The following is an 18401-nucleotide window of genomic DNA, read 5'->3' as shown; positions in this document are numbered from 1 at the left end:
TGAAGATACCCCGAAAGTTAATGACTTATTTAAAGTGACAGAAGTGGGAAATGGGAGCTGGGATTCAAACTCAGGCCCTCTTAGTCTGAATCCCGGATTCTTCCCTGCACCACCCTTCCAGCTTGCAGCAGGATGCCTCCAACCAGGGCAGGTTTCTGAGAGAAGAAATGTCTCCCAGCCAGAGCGGGGCTGGAGCACTGGCATGAGCCCTGATTGTTTCTCAGGGAAGCCCAACTGGTTTCCAGGCTCTGATGTCACATGCAGAGAAACGGCAGATTTGGCTAAGGGAGGCTTGTTTGAATAAAGCATGAAACATAAGCAGAGAGTACAGAAATGCAGGATGGGGATGGAAGCCCAGAAAGGGAGTCTCCCCAGCAGGCAAAGCAGAGGAATATTGCCACAAATGAGCCTCCGGGGCACTCCAGGCTTTGGCGGGCCATCCCAGCCGTGGAGGTGAGAGGTAACATTACTTCCACAACCCTGTGAGATGGGTCCTTTGCACACACCTGCACATGCTCATGCACACACCCATTGTCTCCAGGCACATTAATTAGCTTCTGGTAAATCTCAGTTTCCTTTTCTGTTAGACACAATCCTTGTCCATGTGCCTCATGAAACAATTATTGGGAGGGGCTTTTTACAAACGTTGAAGGGTGGCAGGTGTGTGTGTTACCGATACTGGTATGATCATTATTACTCCCGTCTGACCCAGAAGGGAGCTGACCCCCAGAGAGGGGCAGCCTTTTTCAGCACAGATATTTCTTTCTTGGGGAAGGATTTGCAGCCCAGGAAGCCACCGGCAAGTTCTGCTGACTGAAACTCAGGCCATCTCCAGCGAAGAAGCTTCGACCAACACCTGTGCAAATACATTTGTTTCCATGGCTTCTCCCTTACCTTTCGTTCACCTCAAACCCCCTGGCAGAAACAAGAAGCATCCAGATAAATAAATCGGGGATACTTTTCGGCATCATTTAACATCCCTGAGAAGATGGTATCATATGGTAGTCAGTTGGAACCTATTACCTCGCATGCTGAAGCATATCATATTGAATTACTGCGGCCTGAGAAACCCAGGGGTTCTAAAATAACTGATGATGTCTTTGAGATTTGGGCGTGATTTATGGTAATGGAATTTTGCTTCTGATTTTCAATATTATGGATGCTTTGCCTTGTTTCTTTGATCTGAAGCACTAAGGAGATCCACTGAATTCAGAATAAGGAAAATTAAGTTTAAATCCTGAATCTGATCTTGCCTAATAATACGACCTTAAGTATCCTACTTCCCTTTCTTTAGCCTCAGTTTCCTGAAACTTTATGAAAACCAAGGTTGGATTCAGTTTTCTCTAAGGTCCTTTCCAATGCAATTATTTGAAGGTAGGAGCTGTTTCATTTTTTTTTTCTGGCAACTTTGCACTTAGAGGCACAAGGAGTACCTTATAATGTTTCCAATCTAATTATATATTATTTCCCTTAACATCCCCTACAATGCAACCTTACTGGCCTTCTTGCTATTCCTCACATACAACAAGCCATCTCCTTCCGCTATCTTTGCACTGGCTGTTCCCCCCATGCCTGGAAACTGCTCCCTCCTTACCTCTGCTTCTTAGAATTCCTGGCTTCCTTCAAAGCTCAGCTCAAGTACTATTACCTATATGAAGTGTATCCTGATCCCTCTCCCCAGTACACCCCCTTCCCATTACCTCAAATTTATTCTTTGGATATTTTATACAGAATTAAATGTGTATATGTGGGTGATCCCACCCCCAATAGAATATAAATTCGTAGAGAAGAGCGACTATTTGCTCTTTGGTTTTGTATCCCTAATACCTAACACCATGCTTAATACCACACCTGGCACAAAATATCCACTATTGTTGATCCAATTCAACTTGTTGTTCCATTGACTGATTTGTTGAATTCAATTGAATAAGCTCTCAGTTATGGAGCACCTATTCTGCTCCTACTATAGGCAAAGTACACTACAAGCTTCAGGTAAGACGAAGGTGATCAAAGGAGAGAACTTTGATGCTTAGGTATGGATAGGGCTTGATGGCCCCTGAGGTCTTGTCCACCCCAGGGATTCTTCAGTTCTGATACCAGGAAAAAATGAATAGTTGAATTTTCTGTAACTATTTCCACACATCTCACATATTAGCTCTAAATATCCTATCTCTTTTGTTTCTTATTTCAAGTCTGTGATGTAGATGGATCAAGTGTTGATCAGTTATTTCAGTCATGTTTGAGTTTTCATGGGTTTTTCTTGGCAAACATAATGGGGCGGGGTTGCCATTTCCTTCTCCAGTTCTTTTAATAGAAGAGGACACTGAGGCAAACAACGTTAAGTGACATTTCCAGAGTTACACAGCTAAGAAGTGTCTGAAGCTGGATTTAAACGCAGGTTATTTTGTCTCTGAGACTAGCACTCTATATACTCTCCATCTAACATAAGTGTTATTATTCCCTTATGTACAGATAAGGTAACCAGGTACAGAGAGTTAAAATAACTAGCCCAAAAACACACAGCCAATCTATGGTAGGATCTGGACTTGAACTTGCATCCAATTTAGAGATTTTTCTGCTGTACCACATAATAATAAGAAAAAAGTAGTGAGAAGGGAAATAAGGAATCTGCCAGCTGCTACCTCCCCCTCTCTTTGTGAGTCAGGAGAAAACAAGAGGAGGAAGGAGATCATTCTGAGAGAAGCAGTGTCATCAGAGGGAAAGCAGGTTTAGTTCACTCAAGGACATGAAAGAAGCAATTACAAAACCACTGGAGGTTGGAGGAGAATGTGATGAGATTAGGAGAGTGTTACTTCCAAAGGGTACAACCCAAGGGTCTAGAGATTTCAGAGACTGTTAGAGCTGGAAAGGATCTTTGAGACTACCCAGAATCACAGAACCTTGGAGATAAAAAGTGTCCTAGAAACCAATTACATGAATTGTAATCACCACTTCACCATGCCTGTCGATTAATGACCTGCAGAGAAGAAAACCTTTTGCCAATAAAGCCCATTCTACTCCAGGCAACTTCAATTCTTTTTTTGTTTTTTTTTTCCTTTTCTCTTCTTTTCTTTTCTTCAGTCACATTTAACTATGGTATCACCTCGTACCTATCAGACTGGTTAATATGACAAAAAAGGAAAATGATTAATGTCTAAGAGGATATGGGAAAATTGGGACATTAATTGTTGGAATTGTCAACTGATCAAATCATTCTGGAGAATAATTTGGAACTATGTCCAAAGGAAAATCAAATCCTTTGATTCAGCAATACCCACTACTAGGTCTGTATACAAAAAAGATTTTTGAAAGAGTGGGGCAGGTAAGGACCAACATAGGTGCCCTTTTTGTGGTGGCAAAAAAAAATTGGAAATCGAGGGAATGTCCATCAATTGGGAAATGACTGAATAAGTTGTGGGATAGGAATGAATATTATGGAATACAATTGTGCTTTAAAAAGTGATGATAAGCAGGCAAATTTCAGAAAAACCTGGGAAAACTTACGTGAACTGATACAAAGTGAAGTGAGCAGAACCAAGAGAATTGTTATTATAATAACAGTAATATTATACAATGATTAACTGTGAATGACTTAGCTTTCTCAGCAATACAACGAACCAAAACAATTCCAAAGGATCAAGATGGAAAATGCTATCCACTTCCAAGAGAAAGAACTGATAGAATCTGAATGCAGGTTGAAGCATATTTTTCTCCCTTTATTTTTTCATAATTTTTTTCTTTTGATATGTTTCTTCTTTTATAACATGACTAAAATGGAAATATATTTTAGATGAGTGCACATGTATAAACTGTATAAAATTGCTTACCATTTTAGGGTGGGAAGAGGGAGGGAGGGAGAAAATTTAGAACTCTAAATTTTTTTAATGAATGTTAAAAACTGTCTTTATGTATATTTGGAAAAAAATAAAATGCTATTTAAAAAGAAAAAAAGGCACTGAGAAGTTAAGAGGTTATAAAGAGGTACTAGAGAGAATAAAAGATTATTTGCCCAAGTCAAACAGCCAGTATGGATCAGTGGCAGGACCCAGATTCAGCTCTTCCTGGCTCCAAGGCTGGTTCTCTATCCTCTAGTTTGGAACTCTGCCAAAAAGAGAAATGAAGTTAGGCCAATATTATTTTTCATGGAGACATTGTGCTGCCTCTTGGTAATTATTACTTCTCTTCCTAAATGCACACAAATCATCTCTTTAATAAAATTATAATGCTCCAGGAATTGAAGATAAGTTTCAGATTTCACCCTCTTCCCCTTTTTGAAAATTTATGTACCATTTGCCCATCTTCAGGCTGACTGTCTTTCTCCCCACCTTTTCCAAGATCACATATGAAACCTCATCAATCACAATGACCAGTGATTGACTCCAGGACATAGTTAGGGGCTTATTAATTCATTCATGGTGGCTAGGTCCTCTCTTACCATATCTTTATTTATCTTGGGTTTCAATTCCCTGTAAAACATATCTTACCTAATATGATGACTATTGTTTTAGTAGAGAGCACTGAAGTTAATTTGAAATTGAATAATTTTTTCTTCCTTTCTTTCATTGGGTATCATCTCATCTACTGATTTCAGTGGTCCTGGCCCTTTTTTATTATTCTTTGTTCCCATAAACGTTTATTAAATACCTATTATGCCTCTCTCTCTCTCTCTCTCTCTCTCTCTCTCTCTCTCTCTTCTCTCTGTCTCTCTCTGTGTGTGTGTGTGTGTGTGTGTGTATGTATGTGTCTGTCTCTGTCTCTCTGTCTCTCTGTGTGCGTCTCTGTCTCTATACCTCTCTGTCTGTCTCTCTCTGTCTCTGTCTCTCTGTCTTTCTGTGTGTGTGTCTCTGTCTCTGTCCCTCTCTATCTCTCTCTGTCTCTGTCTCTCTTCTCTGTCTCTCTGTCTGTGTGTCTCTGTCTCTCTATCTCTTTCTCTCTCTCTCTCTCTCTCTCTCTCTCTCTCTCTCTCTCTCTCTCTCTGTCTTTCTCTCTCCAAAAACACAGTTTGTTGTTTCTCTCATTAGATCATAAAAATTCCTTCAAGGTAAGGACATGTAACATCACATGTAACAACATGGCACATACAGAATAGATAGGAATTAACAGTAGGAAGGTACTGGAATTAAGAAATTAATTAAGAATTCAGAAAGGTTTCCTGTAGAAGGTTGAATTGTGATTGAGACTTAAAGAGAGCCAAGTAGGTCAGTGCATGTAGCAGAGGAGAAAGAGAGTTTCAGGTATGGGGGACAGCCAGAGAAAATGCCCAGAGTTCAGAGATGGGGAGTCTGTAGAACAATCAGGAGGCCAGTGTCCTAGATCAAAGAGTACATGATGAGGAGTAAATGTAAGAAGCCTGGAAAGATAAGCAGGGTCTAGGTGAAAAGTCCCCTTTCCCCTACTATATTTAGCCTTTATCACCCATCTTAGATTATTTTGGGTTTCTGAGTCCCTCTTCATATTCTTACAGGACTGTGCTGAGCTTAGCATTGATTCTCTTTTTATTTGCCCATGCTTCTATCTTCTGAAAATGTCTTTTTAAAAAAATCTATATAGGGGCAGCTAGGTAACACAGTGGATAGAGCCCCAGCCCTGAAATCAAGAGGACCTGAGTTTAAATCTGGTCTCAGACACTTAACACTTCTTAACTGTGTGGCCCTGGGCAAGTCACTTAACCCCAATTGCCTCAGGAAAGAAAGAAAAAAATCGATATTAATTAAAGGGATAGCTAGATGGAATAGTGTAAAAATGTAAATAAGAAGCTAGAAGGCTGTACCTAGATTTGGGAAGACCTGAATTCAAATATAACTTCAGAATCTTAGACCTTGAACACATCAAGTAACCTGACTGCCTCAGTTTCCTCATCTCTAAAATTGGGATAATAATAGCATCAACCTCTCTGGATTGTTGTGAAGGTCAAATAAGATAATAAATTGTAAAACACTTATAGAGTAATGCCTAATATGTAGCAGGTACTTAACAAATGATTAATATCTGACAATGAAGAGTTCTCTTTAAATCTATATTAATCTTTCAAATACAGATTCTTTCTCCCCCTCCTTTTTTAACTTAGAAAAACAATTTCCTGCTTCTGTTACAATTTTCTTCTCAAGAACCTCCCATTCCTGGGGATGTGGGAAAACAGGGACACTAATACATTGTTGGTGGAATTGTGAACACATCCAACCATTCTGGATTGGAATTTGGAACTATGCTCAAAAAGTTATCAAACTTGCATACCCTTTGATCCAGCAGTGTCTCTACTGGGCTTATATCCCAAAGAGATACTAAAGGAAGGAAAGGGACCTGTATGTGCCAAAATGTTTGTGGCAGCCCTTTTTGTAGTGGCTAGAAGCTGGAAAATGAATGGATGCCCATCAATTGGAGAATGGCTGAATAAACTGTGGTATATGAATATTATGGAATATTATTGTTTGGTAAGAAATGACCAGCAGGATGATTTCAGAAAGGCCTGGAGAGACTTACATGAACTGATGCTGAGTGAAAAGAGCAGAACCAGGAGATCATTATACACGGCAACAACGATACTGTATGAGCATGTATTCTGATGGAAGTGGATTTCTTCAACAAAGAGAAGATCTAACTTAGTTCCAATTGATCAAGGATGGACAGAAGCAGCTACACCCAAAGAAAGAACACTAGGAAATGAATGTAAACTGCTTGCATTTTTGTTCTTCTTCCCAGGTTATTTATACCTTCTAAATCCAATTCTTCCTGTGCAACAAGAGAACTGTTTGGTTCTGCACACATATATTATATCTAGGATATACTGTGACAAATTTAACATGTATAGGACTGCTTGCCATCTGGGGGAGGGGTGGAGGGAGGGAGGGGAAAAATCGGAACAGAAGTGAGTGCAAGGGATAATGCTGTAAAAAATTACCCTGGCATGGGTTCTAGCAATAAAAGTTATAATGATAAAAAAAAAGAAAAAATTTTTCATCTCTAAAATGGGGGTAATAATATCTACATTCTAGTTTTGTTATGAGGATCAAATCAGGTAATAATTGTAAAGTGCTTAGCACAGTGCCTGGAACATAATAAGCATTATGTAAACATTAGCTATTGTTATCATTGTTATTATATAAAACAGAAAAAATAACACTTCTACCATCTGCCTATCAAGGTTGATATGATGCTTAATTGATACATGTGTGTGTGCATATACACACATATAGACATACATATTTATTACATAATATTATGTATGTGTGTAACTTATATACTCATGTTCCTGAATTCAAATCTGATCTCAGACACTTACTTTGTGACTCTGGGCAAGTCATTTAACCCTGTTTCCCTCATTTTCCTGATGTATGAAATGAGCTGGAAAAAGAAATGGCAAACTATCTTTGCCAAAAAACCCCAAATGTGGTCACAAAGAATCAGACTAGTCATGTGCATATAGATATTTACAATATATACACATATAGACATGCACATACACAGATTATTTAGGTGTATATATATATATATATATATATATATATATTCCATTCCTTTACCATAATTTATTCAACCTTTTCCTATTTGTTTTGTTTCAGTTGTTGCTATAATAAATGAGGCTTTAAGGAATATTTTTGAATTAAAAAAGCTCTTTTTCCTGTTAATAACAAACTTAGAGTATAAAATTGATAGTGGGATCACTAGGTTAAAGTGATTTTTAAATCTTTATTTTTTTATTTTTAAATTTTTAAATTTAATTTTATTTAAAAAAATTTTTTAATTTCTTTATTATTCTTTGTTTTTTTTAATTTTTAAATATTTTTAAATTCTTACTTTATAATTCCATCTTATGTTCCAGAAAGACTGAACCAAGTTATGGCTGTACTAGCAGTATATTTGTGCATTTTTTCCACTGACACACCATTATTGAATTTTATAAGTTATTATGATTCAGTCATCTAGGTAGCATCCTAAGTGGTAGCCAAACAAAGAAAAGGCAAAAACAATTCCTGCCCTCAGCTCACATACTAATGGAAAAAGCAACACACTTAGTAATATACAAGCAATACCTAGTAATAATATACAAGATACATACGCAGTAGATGGAAAATAATCAGAGGGGGAAATAGTAGCATCTGAGGACCCTGGGAAAAGTATCCTGCAGAAAGTGAAATTTCAGCAAAATCTTAAAGGAAACCAAAGAAACTAACAGGTGGAGATGAGGAGGGACAGCATTATAGAAAACAGAGACAGTCAGTGCAGTCTTGGAGGTGAGAAATAAACAGTTGTGAGGATCAGCAAGGAGGCCATTATGGCTAGAATATATAATGTGTGAAAGGGAAAAAGTGAAAAAAGACTTGGAAAGATAGAAAGGGACTGGCTTACAAAATGATGTTAATGTCAAACAGAAGACTTTGTATTTAACCTGGGAGGTAAAAGGTAGCCACTGCAGATTATTGAGCAGGGAGCTCTCCACTGAATGGAGAATGGATTGCATTGAGATGATAACTTGAGCCAAGGAGACCAGTCAAAAGACTATCCCATGAGTGGTGATAAAGAACTATTCCACTGTTCTAGGGTGATGACTTTGTCATTGATCAAAAGGAGACATAAATGGCATGTAAAGGTGGAAATGATAAGATTTGACCACAGAGTACATGTCAGAGTGAGTGAAATGAAGAGTAGAGAACAACATTGAGTTTCAAATAACTGGGTGATTAGAGAGCATGGTTTTTGACACTATTAGGAAACTTTGGAAAAAAAAACAAGAGGAGAGTGAAGGGAATAGAAGGAAATTCATTCTATTTGGGGCCTGTTGAGTTTGAGATATGGACCATCCAGTTCAAGATATTGAAAAGGCAATTGGGGATGTCATTGTGGCTCTGGAAAGATACTATGGAGGGATATATAGATCTGAGAATCACCTGCATGGAGATAATAATCAGGCCCATGGGAACTGATGAAATCATCAACTGAATAGAAAGGAGAGAAGAGACAGATGGTAATATCTCATTTCTCAAATGTATAGAAAAGAGTCAAATTTACATATATAAAAAAGAGCCATTCCCAAACTGATAAATGACTATGAACTATGTCCAAAGGGCAACAATACCATTACTAGGCATGAATTCCAAAAGAGAATGGGGAAAAAAGGAAAAGAACCTCTATGTACAAAAATATTTAAAGCAGCTCTTTTCTCAGGGCAAAGAATTGGAAAGTGAAGAGATTCCCATCAATTGGGCAATGGCCGAATGAATTGTGGTATGTGATTATGATGGAATATTATAGTTCTATAAGAAATGATGAGCTATCAGAAAAACTTGGAGTCCTCCATGAGCTCAAGCAAAGTGAAATGTACTGTGTACATGGTAATAGCAAAGTTGCGGGATGATCAACTGTGAATGGCCTTGCTCTTCTCAGCAATACAATGATCCAAGATGACTCTGAAGGACTTATGATGAAAAATGCTATCCATACCTAGAGAAAGAACTGATTGTGCCTGAATACAGATTGAAGCATATTTTTAAAGACGTTTTTTTTTTCTTGAAGATTTTTTTTTGGGAGGAAGATCTATGTTGTTTTTTGTAATATGACTTTTATGGAAATGTTTTGCATAACTTCATATGTGCCTTCTTAGTGGAGAAATTGTGGGGAAGAAGGAGTAGCATCTGTAATTCAAAAATTTTAAAAAACAAATGTAAACGAAAAATTTTTTATATAAGTGGGAAAATAAAAACATTAAAACATAAAAAAAGAAAAGAGAGCAGAGGGCCATGGTTAGAATTTGAATGGACATCTAAAGCCAACATAGATAGATAAAGAATCATCCGAGGAGATTGAAGAGTGCTCAGAATGAGGTTAGAAAGGAGGGTCATGAAAACTAGAAAGAAGAAAATTCGGTAGGAGAAGGTAACCAATAGTGTCAAATGATGAAGAGAGATCAAGAAATATGAAGATTGACAAAAAAATTAGCATTTCTCATGTGTTTCCTATATTTTCTGTGTACCTTCTGAGACCTTTTTATCCAAATCTTTGAAGACCAAGAAAGTAGATATATTTGAACCACATTTGGAGATTTTCTAAAGGAAACTCTTCTTTGAGTGGGTAATCACTAAGTTTGAATATATATTTTTCTTAATCTGATTATATTAAGCTTCACCCAGTGTTCTTCACTATGTTTCCCCCTATTTTCCAGATTTTCTCATATGAATATATCTTCCAAATATACAGTATTTCCCTACCATTCCCCTGTTCTTGTATCTTTTGAATAAGTTATAGCCTTCCAAAGCCATATTCCAGCCATAGGTTACAACCCACCAAATCTTAGAATAATATTTATAGTCAGATTTCCCTCTTTGCATTATAACTTCTGGGTGGTGCAGTGCATAGGGCACTGGGCAGAACTGAGTTCAAATTAAGCCTCATATATTAACTAGCTATGTGACTAGGGTCACACTTCTATTTGCCTTAGTATCTTCATCTATAAAATGGATGGAAATAATATCTACCACGGTCATGAGGATAAGATGAGATAACTTCTGTAAAGCTCTTTGCAAACCTTAAAGGGATACATATATGTTAGTTCATATTGATTGTTGCCCTTATATGTGCAAATGATATCTAGGAATCTGAAGGCATTTTTTAATAGGCTCTTTTAAAAAAAAAGTTATTTACTGTGAATCTCAAAACTCTCCTCTGCTACTCTTCTTCCTGTGGCCACAGGTTAAGGTAAGTTGTTTGGTGGATACACAGAAGTAGTTTTCTTTTCCCCCCTTCCTTTCAGTTTAAAATTCTTTTGGTGCATTTTCAAGAAATATTTTAAATCAGTTCTTTTTAGGTACAACCCTGTTTCTGGCCAAGAACCCATAATCCTTGCATTTTATCCTGCAGTCCAGACATCTGAATCCCATTTGAGGGAGAACACTGAGGCAAAAGAACAGGGCATAACAAGTAGCTGTTCCTCAGCACTCAGTGGTAGGATTGGAAGTTATATTGCAAGAAGCTGAGAAGTGCGTGGGAGATAAGAAAGTAGAAGCAGCAAGTATATAAGACTCTTCCTAGAAATTTGGCAGTGAAAAGGATAAATAGACAGGATTATTGCTGAGGAGATGAATGAATCTAGTGAAGGATGTGTTTGTTTGTTTGGATGCTTGTTTGTTTTTTAAGAACAGGAAAGAACTGGGTATGTTTTCAGGCTGCAGAGGTGGCACAAAATAAAGAGAAATTGAAGAGAGTAAAGATAATCAATAGGGCAGGTTTCCAGAAGTGACACAGGGAGTCTACTTAACAAATTGTGTTATTGTTCAGTCACGTCCAACTCTTTTATGTCCACATTTGGGGTTTTCTTGGTAAAGATACCGAAGTGATTTATCATTTCCTTCTTCAACTTGTTTTAGAGATCAGGAAACTGAGGCAAAGGGCAGTATTAAATCACTTGCCCAGGGTCATATTGCTTGTATCTGAGGCTGGATTTGAACTCAGGAAATTGAATCTTCCTGGTTCCACTTTTTCCACTGTGCCACCTAATTGCCCAATAATACAAATAGAATTGGGAAGAAGGACCACCTTGATTTCTATAGCCAAGGACTATAGAAAAGGAAGAGAGGAGAGAAATCTTTACAGAGAGAAAGAGATCAGGGAAATGGAATAAAAGAGAAAGGGGAGCTCGTGATATTCTTATTTTTTTTCCAACAAAATAGAATAGAAGGTCATCTGCTGAGAGAGATCAGGACAAATGGGGAGGGAGAAGGAGGTTTGGAGCAGCCACTTTAGTGAAGGTGAAAGTCAATCAGGGAAGAATAAACAAATTTACAGTACAGCAGTGAGAACCCAAGTGATATTAGATAATATATATTTGTGGTGAACCCAATTGAGTCTGTTGCATGCCTTTTTCCAGGGGTATGATTAGAAAAAGATGGTTGGGAAAACCAATGCCTTGGATTAAGCAAATTAATAATTAATAGCATATGATTAACCTAGTTAATGATAGGCACAAAACAATGAGGAGGAGGAGGAAGTGGGGCCAGAGCAAAGGAAGTAGAAATCATACTAGAATATAAAAATAGTTTTAGGAGGGATGAGGCTGAAAATAGGAGGTTATAATAAAAGAGTGAAAGTTCAGAGTTCATCATGGGAGTGAGAGCCCTGTGTGTGGCTATGGCAGAGTGCCAGTGGAGGTGGAGGTGGATGAACTGGAAAGCTAGATCCCCTCAGGATAAGAACACATCTCAGCTGAAGGACAGCCTTTATTCCACTTCAGAGAAAATGCAAGGTTCCAGAAAACGACTCGTAATGGTTAATAAATTGTCCACCATCTCCTTTCTAGGGAGTCCTCCCTTTACCCATAGAGGCTCTACAAGCTTCCAGACTTACTGCAAATACCCTCTCCTTGAAAGGAAAGCCCTTCAGGAAGTCTCCCTTTCACCCCAGAGGCTGACAGAGGTTCAGTTTTGAGATGGTTTGCCTTGGACTCATGACTGTGTGGGGTGAAGTCCAGGGCTTTGTTTTGCCCAGGGTTGTAGCACCATCCCTCGTTTCTCTGTCAGTCCTGGAGCCTACACTTCAGGTGCTCTGTCCCAAAACACCTAGTTTAGCTAACGCCAGAGGCTGAGGTGCAGAAGCTCCCGCGTGTGATTCCCCCCTCAGGGCCACCAGTTCTCTAACTCAGAAGTCATGTGATTGCTTCTCCATGGCCGGATCCAAGACGTGGGGTCTGGGTTTACTCATCATGTAGGAGGTTGAGTCAATGCGGCTTCATTTTCTCCTGGGACCTATGCTTGAGGGGCCCCACTGTACCTTTGTGGGCCACATTAATGTAAATTCTTGGGGTTGCAAGGGGCCTCTGCCCCTGACATTCCTAAAGAGGGGCAGAGTAGAAACTTTTTTTTACAGGCTTCTGTCCTTACTTCCCACACACATTTCCACATCTGTTCTTCACTCTGCTAAGGTTATCTGTCTCTCCAACTGTCCCATTCTGTCTCTATCTTCCCTATTTCTTTTCCTAGGCCCAGTATAAAGAAATGGTTCTATAGGAAATAGCCTTATCCAATTAAATCAGCTTCTTACATTTAATCACTTATCTGCTTTGATGTGTGAATGGATTGGCAATAATCCAGGTCCATGACCTTCATGAAACCCTAATGGAACTTTGTAATTAAAGTCGCAGATAAAGACTCATTTTTCAGTAACCACAACAGATTTATCAGTTATCCAATCAACAAAACTGTAAACTTTGGTTATTTTATAAAAATTGAAAATTTATATTAACTTTTATGAAAGAAAATAATTGCATCCATTTAGATAGCTAAGCCTTAAAGATATGCAGGAAACACATAAAGATGAGGTCATTGGTTCAGAGTCGCTCATTTAGAGTCTGAAGCAGAAGAGTTTGTTCCCAGAATCCCAAATGCAGAACATTATCCACTATATAACACTGACTTTAGCAATAAAACGGTAATAAAAAATATCCCATTTATTTCTATTTTCCCTTTGTATTTTCTCTTCATTTGTCTGGATTTTGTTGCTGGATTTCTATATCATCATCATCTTCATCATTGTAATATTAATTTCTGTAGTTTAGTGAGTATATAGTTTTTAGTTTTTTTCATTGAGTAATCAATTCATGAAAAATCTCATTTTTGAGTATTTTTAATATTTATAATTTCTTGTAATTTTCATCATATTCATTATACCATAATTAATTCAACCATTTCCCAATCATAGGTACAAGGAGGTGTACCTATTTTATTTTTGCTGTTATGAGTAATAATGCTAATAATGCTTTCTATAAACACAACTTTTTCTCTATCAGTATCATTGTTAGGAATTAGTCTAATAAGCATACCAAAAGTTTTAAGCAGTTTTTAAAATTTTAAAATTAAAAAAATTTTGGTCTTTTTTTTACACTTATTTTTTATTTTTAAAATCTCCTTTCTTTCCATCCCTCTCTTACCCATAGAAAAGGCAAGTTATGAGCAGTTTTATAATTTTAATATGTTGTATTGCTTTTATTTCTGTTTTTAATTAAAATTTTTCAATTAATTTTCTCTCACTCTTCCTCCAAAGAAGAAAAGAAAAAAAACAAGTCCTATATCAAAAATTTATATTAAAAAAACAAACAAAAAAATTCTACACTGATCATTCATATACATTTTAGACAGACAGATATTTAGATAGATTATTCTATACCTTAGTCCATCACCCCTCAGTCAGGAGATGGATAGCTTGCTTCATAATCAGTCCTCTGAAAATATAATTAGTCATTCCTTAGATTAGAGTTCTAATGTCTTTTAAAGATCGTTTTTCTTACAATGTCATTATTGTATGCATTTTTCTGGTTCCATTTATTTCATGCTGCATCAGTTCATACAAGTCTTCTTAGGTTTCATTGAAACCATCCCTTTCATCATTTCTCATAGTACAATAGAATTATATATTCATATACCATAGTTTGATCATTCCCCAAGAGAGTCATTCCCTTAGTTTCTAATTCTTTGTTACTACAAAAAGAATTATTCTACATATTTTTGAACATATGGGTCCTCTCCTCTTTTTTTGATTTTTTTTTTTGGTGTACTATATTGCTTTTCAAAATATTTATATTAATTCAGTGCTCTATCAAATGCATATGTGCCTCTTCTGCCTCAACTCCTTTTTTTTTAATGGATATACATCATTTTAATCTATTTTTCTCTGATTAATGTTGAACTTAAACACTTTTAAAATACTTTTATATTGTGTAAGAATCTCTACTCCTATTCTTTCACTAATTTTGGTCCAAAGATATTGCAGAATGGATCTCACTCTTGTGTCATTCTTTGCCAGTTTTAGACATCAAGTCTTTTATCAGATATTCCTCAACAATTTGTTTCTATTTTATTTTGAATAATTTTGAATAATCCAAAATTCCTTTATTTTTACATAATAGAATCCATCTATTTTTTTGTTGAATGTCTAAAAATTTTCTTCTTCTCTTATCTATAATAGGTTCACAACTTAATTCAACAAGTATTGAAAAATGTCTAATGTATGTCAGGTACCATGCTAGCCACTGAAAATACAAAGAAAAAAACTAAACATTTGTTATTCTCAACAAACTCAAGAATTTCTGTTCTTTATTTAAGATTTCTTAATTCATTGCAATCCTTTTTGCAATTTATTGTAAAAGATTATTTTAATCCTATTTTTCCTTGTATAGCTATTCAATTTCCCCAGAAGTTTTTACTGAATAAGGAATCCATTCCCCAGTGTGTTTGTTTGTTTTAGTCATCCTGGATTTATCAGATACTAATCCGTCATATCTTTCTTTGGTTGTAATTCTGGTTTATCTATTCTGTTTTTATATAATACCAGATATTTTGATACTTGTCCTTTTTCAGAATAAGTTGAGATCTGGTGATGCAAATCAACTCCCTCTTTTTTCTTTTCAATTTCTCTTGAGATTCTTTGCCCGTGCCAAGTCTATCTATTCCCTCATCCCTATTAATACCTTTACTGAGGATGCCCTTAGTTCACATGTAGATGAATCTCATAAGTTCTGAAGAGCTGAGAAAGAAGGTCAGTGGTTGATATTCCTTTGGCTACTTTTTTGTGGCACCAATAACTTTTGCATTTTCCCTCTCTCTGCCTTTGGCATCCTTCCTTCTTTTGGATTCCCTGAGAACTGATTTCTCAATGCCCTCACGATTTTGTCACCCAAACCATAGAAATTTTTCTATGTACACTTGGTCCATTTGGGCTACTTTTCCCTTCTGTTCTCTTTTGTGCCAGCTCTACCTCCTTTATATCAGCATAATTGGGTCTGTCAAGTAATAGCTAAGTGTAATTGTTCTGCTGAATTTGATGGTAAGAATAGTTGGTCACATGGTAAGGGAGAGCAGGAATTGGGTAGAACAAATGTTCCATTAGTATCCCCTGGGATGTCAAGAGAAAGGAAGGAAGGCTCAACTGCTGGCTACCTCTCTGTGGGGTTTAGTTGCCTAAAGCCTCCAGAAGCGGAGCCCACATTCAATTCCTCTAATCCTGTTCGCTGTTCTGACAGAAACAGAAGTATCCCTACTTTGTGAAGGGATGTTAACACTTGGCTACCACATCAGCCCCCCATCCTCTGCAACTGGTCCAGCAGAGCAGAATTAAATCCTCTTTCCTTTATATTTTGAAACAATCATAATTGTCTGTTTTTTCTACTGTAATAACTGGTATCAATTAATATCATTATAATACCACACAGTCCTATTGTCTTGCTCTAGAGATCACTTTAGGTTCTCATGTCTGTGGCAGCAAAGTTCAACTTCGGACAATTTCTACTACACTGGAAAAGCATCGATCAGCAATAGTTTGATTCTGCTTTCCAAGGAGCACTTGTTTATCTGAAGGGACTGATCCCCAGTAGGCTGGCCACTTTATGACCAGTACTTTGTCAGTGGCTGCCCGAGAAACAAACCAAGACAAAATGGCCTTCCACCTCATACCTTCCAGTAGTGATCGCAGTGGAGGAGTCCGTGTGTGTGTGTGTGTGTGTGTGTGTGTGTGTGTGTGTGTGTAGGGGGTGGGAGGGAAGGGTAGAGACTCAAAGGATTAGACAAAGTTTAAACATTAACATAATTGTTGGTGCTCTAAATCTGACTGCCCAGGAACCAGCGGGTAGAAATAGTAGTGGAGGAACTGAATCATAACAATCTTTTGACATTCTTGTTATAAATGAAATCAGAAAATACAAGGAAGTTGTAAAAAATGTAAGAAAGGCTCACCAGTTCTCTTTGAAAAGGAAAATAAAGAGTTGATTAAAGAGTCAAATAAAGAGTCAAAGACAATGAGGTCCCATTTTTTAATGAGATACTTGGTTAGCTCATATTTCACACTTACTGTGTGACCCTGGGCAAGTCACGTAACCCATTCTGCCTCAGTTTCCCCATCTGTAAAATGACCTGGAGAAGGAAATGGCAAACTACTCCAGTATCTTTGCCAAAAAGACCCCAAATGGGGTCACCGAGAGTCAGACACACCTGAAAAAGACTGAACAATGATACTATAATATCCAGTGACTTTCCCACATAAGCAAATATGTGGGAAAACATGGTTCATAAGAGGCTTTTCTTGGTCTCCCCCTTTGCTAATGCCATCCCCTTCAGGTTACCTTGTGTTACTTTATATGCATTTTGTAAGGGAGATTACATCTTGGTTATCATGCTCGTTTTCAGCTGACCATGTGTGTTGGCTCAGAGCTGAAGGCCTCTGGGGCTTTAGAATGAGACAGCAATCTATTTATTGGTCCCTTAGCCCAGTGAAGGCAGCAGGGGAGAGGTTGCATGAAGTTTAAGCTAGAAACAGCTTCCATTTTACTCGCTTCTTTCAACTCTCCTGTGTGACAACCAGACTTCCCAAAGGAGAATAAGGATGTGGGAGGAGGGAGGAAAGGTGATGATTGCTTCCTCCGGCAGCTGGAGCTCGGGCTCACGAGGTGAGCAAAATCCTAGGGCTTGCTTCCCACTTTTGTCTTGTGTTTCTCTGACTGTGGGTGAAAAAAAATGCCAAAATGGAAGTATCTGGGAATGGAAGATTTCTTGAGATTGGAGCTCTGGGATCTCCTGGTCACAAATGACTAGTGTCAAGGAAGAGATTTTGCACCGGATAGGATAACCACTAATAGGGATAGCAATTCAGCCTCTGCCCTTGCCTGTCAGAAAACACAGGCCTGCAGGGAATCGTTTGGACATCGTAGAGTTGAAATTTAAAAATCTATTCAACAGCCTCACAAACTGTATCATGTCTTGATGCTTTGAGTATTAGCCTCCCAGGAGAATATAACGCTATTGCTGCAGCTTACTGTAGGTTCTTGTTAATGCATACTTGTGAAAGCCTATTGTCTTTAGTATTTCTTTTATATGGAGGAAACAAATAGTTGTCCTAAACCTGTTTTTCAATGCTCTTTGGGTGCCTTTCTATATCTTCCATTGGGGAAATTTCAGACATTAGCCACAACCTACACGTTAAATTAATTTTTTCCTGGAATGCTTGTGTATGAGTGGGGTGTGGGATAGAGAGGTGAAAGAGCCAAAGAGTGAAAGAAGAAATCTTAAATTCTTTCAGTAGAGATCACACTTGTCCAGTATGGCATTCAGTCACCAGCCACAGAAGAAGGGAGAAGATAAAGGCTATATCAGGCCTTTGGGCAGCACCAGACATGTTAAACACCAAATAATTTCATTAAAATGGAATGGTTTATTTTAACATAAGGAAAATGACTGGTTATCAAAGTGAGAACTTTCTGAACTAACTTCCTTAAATAGTCAAATCATAGACTTCTGAGAGCAAAAATTTAAATCAATATCCAATTTGAGGAAAGAATAAAAATGAAAAGAAGGTATGAAATATAATTGAAGCAATTCTAATCTGACCTATTAAAATATGCTATTGATGTTGAAAAAGGGAAATAGATAAAA

This window comes from Sarcophilus harrisii, chromosome 2, assembly GCF_902635505.1.
Source record: "Sarcophilus harrisii chromosome 2, mSarHar1.11, whole genome shotgun sequence".
Taxonomy (NCBI): domain Eukaryota; kingdom Metazoa; phylum Chordata; class Mammalia; order Dasyuromorphia; family Dasyuridae; genus Sarcophilus; species Sarcophilus harrisii.
Note: the sequence above shows the minus strand (reverse complement) of the source record.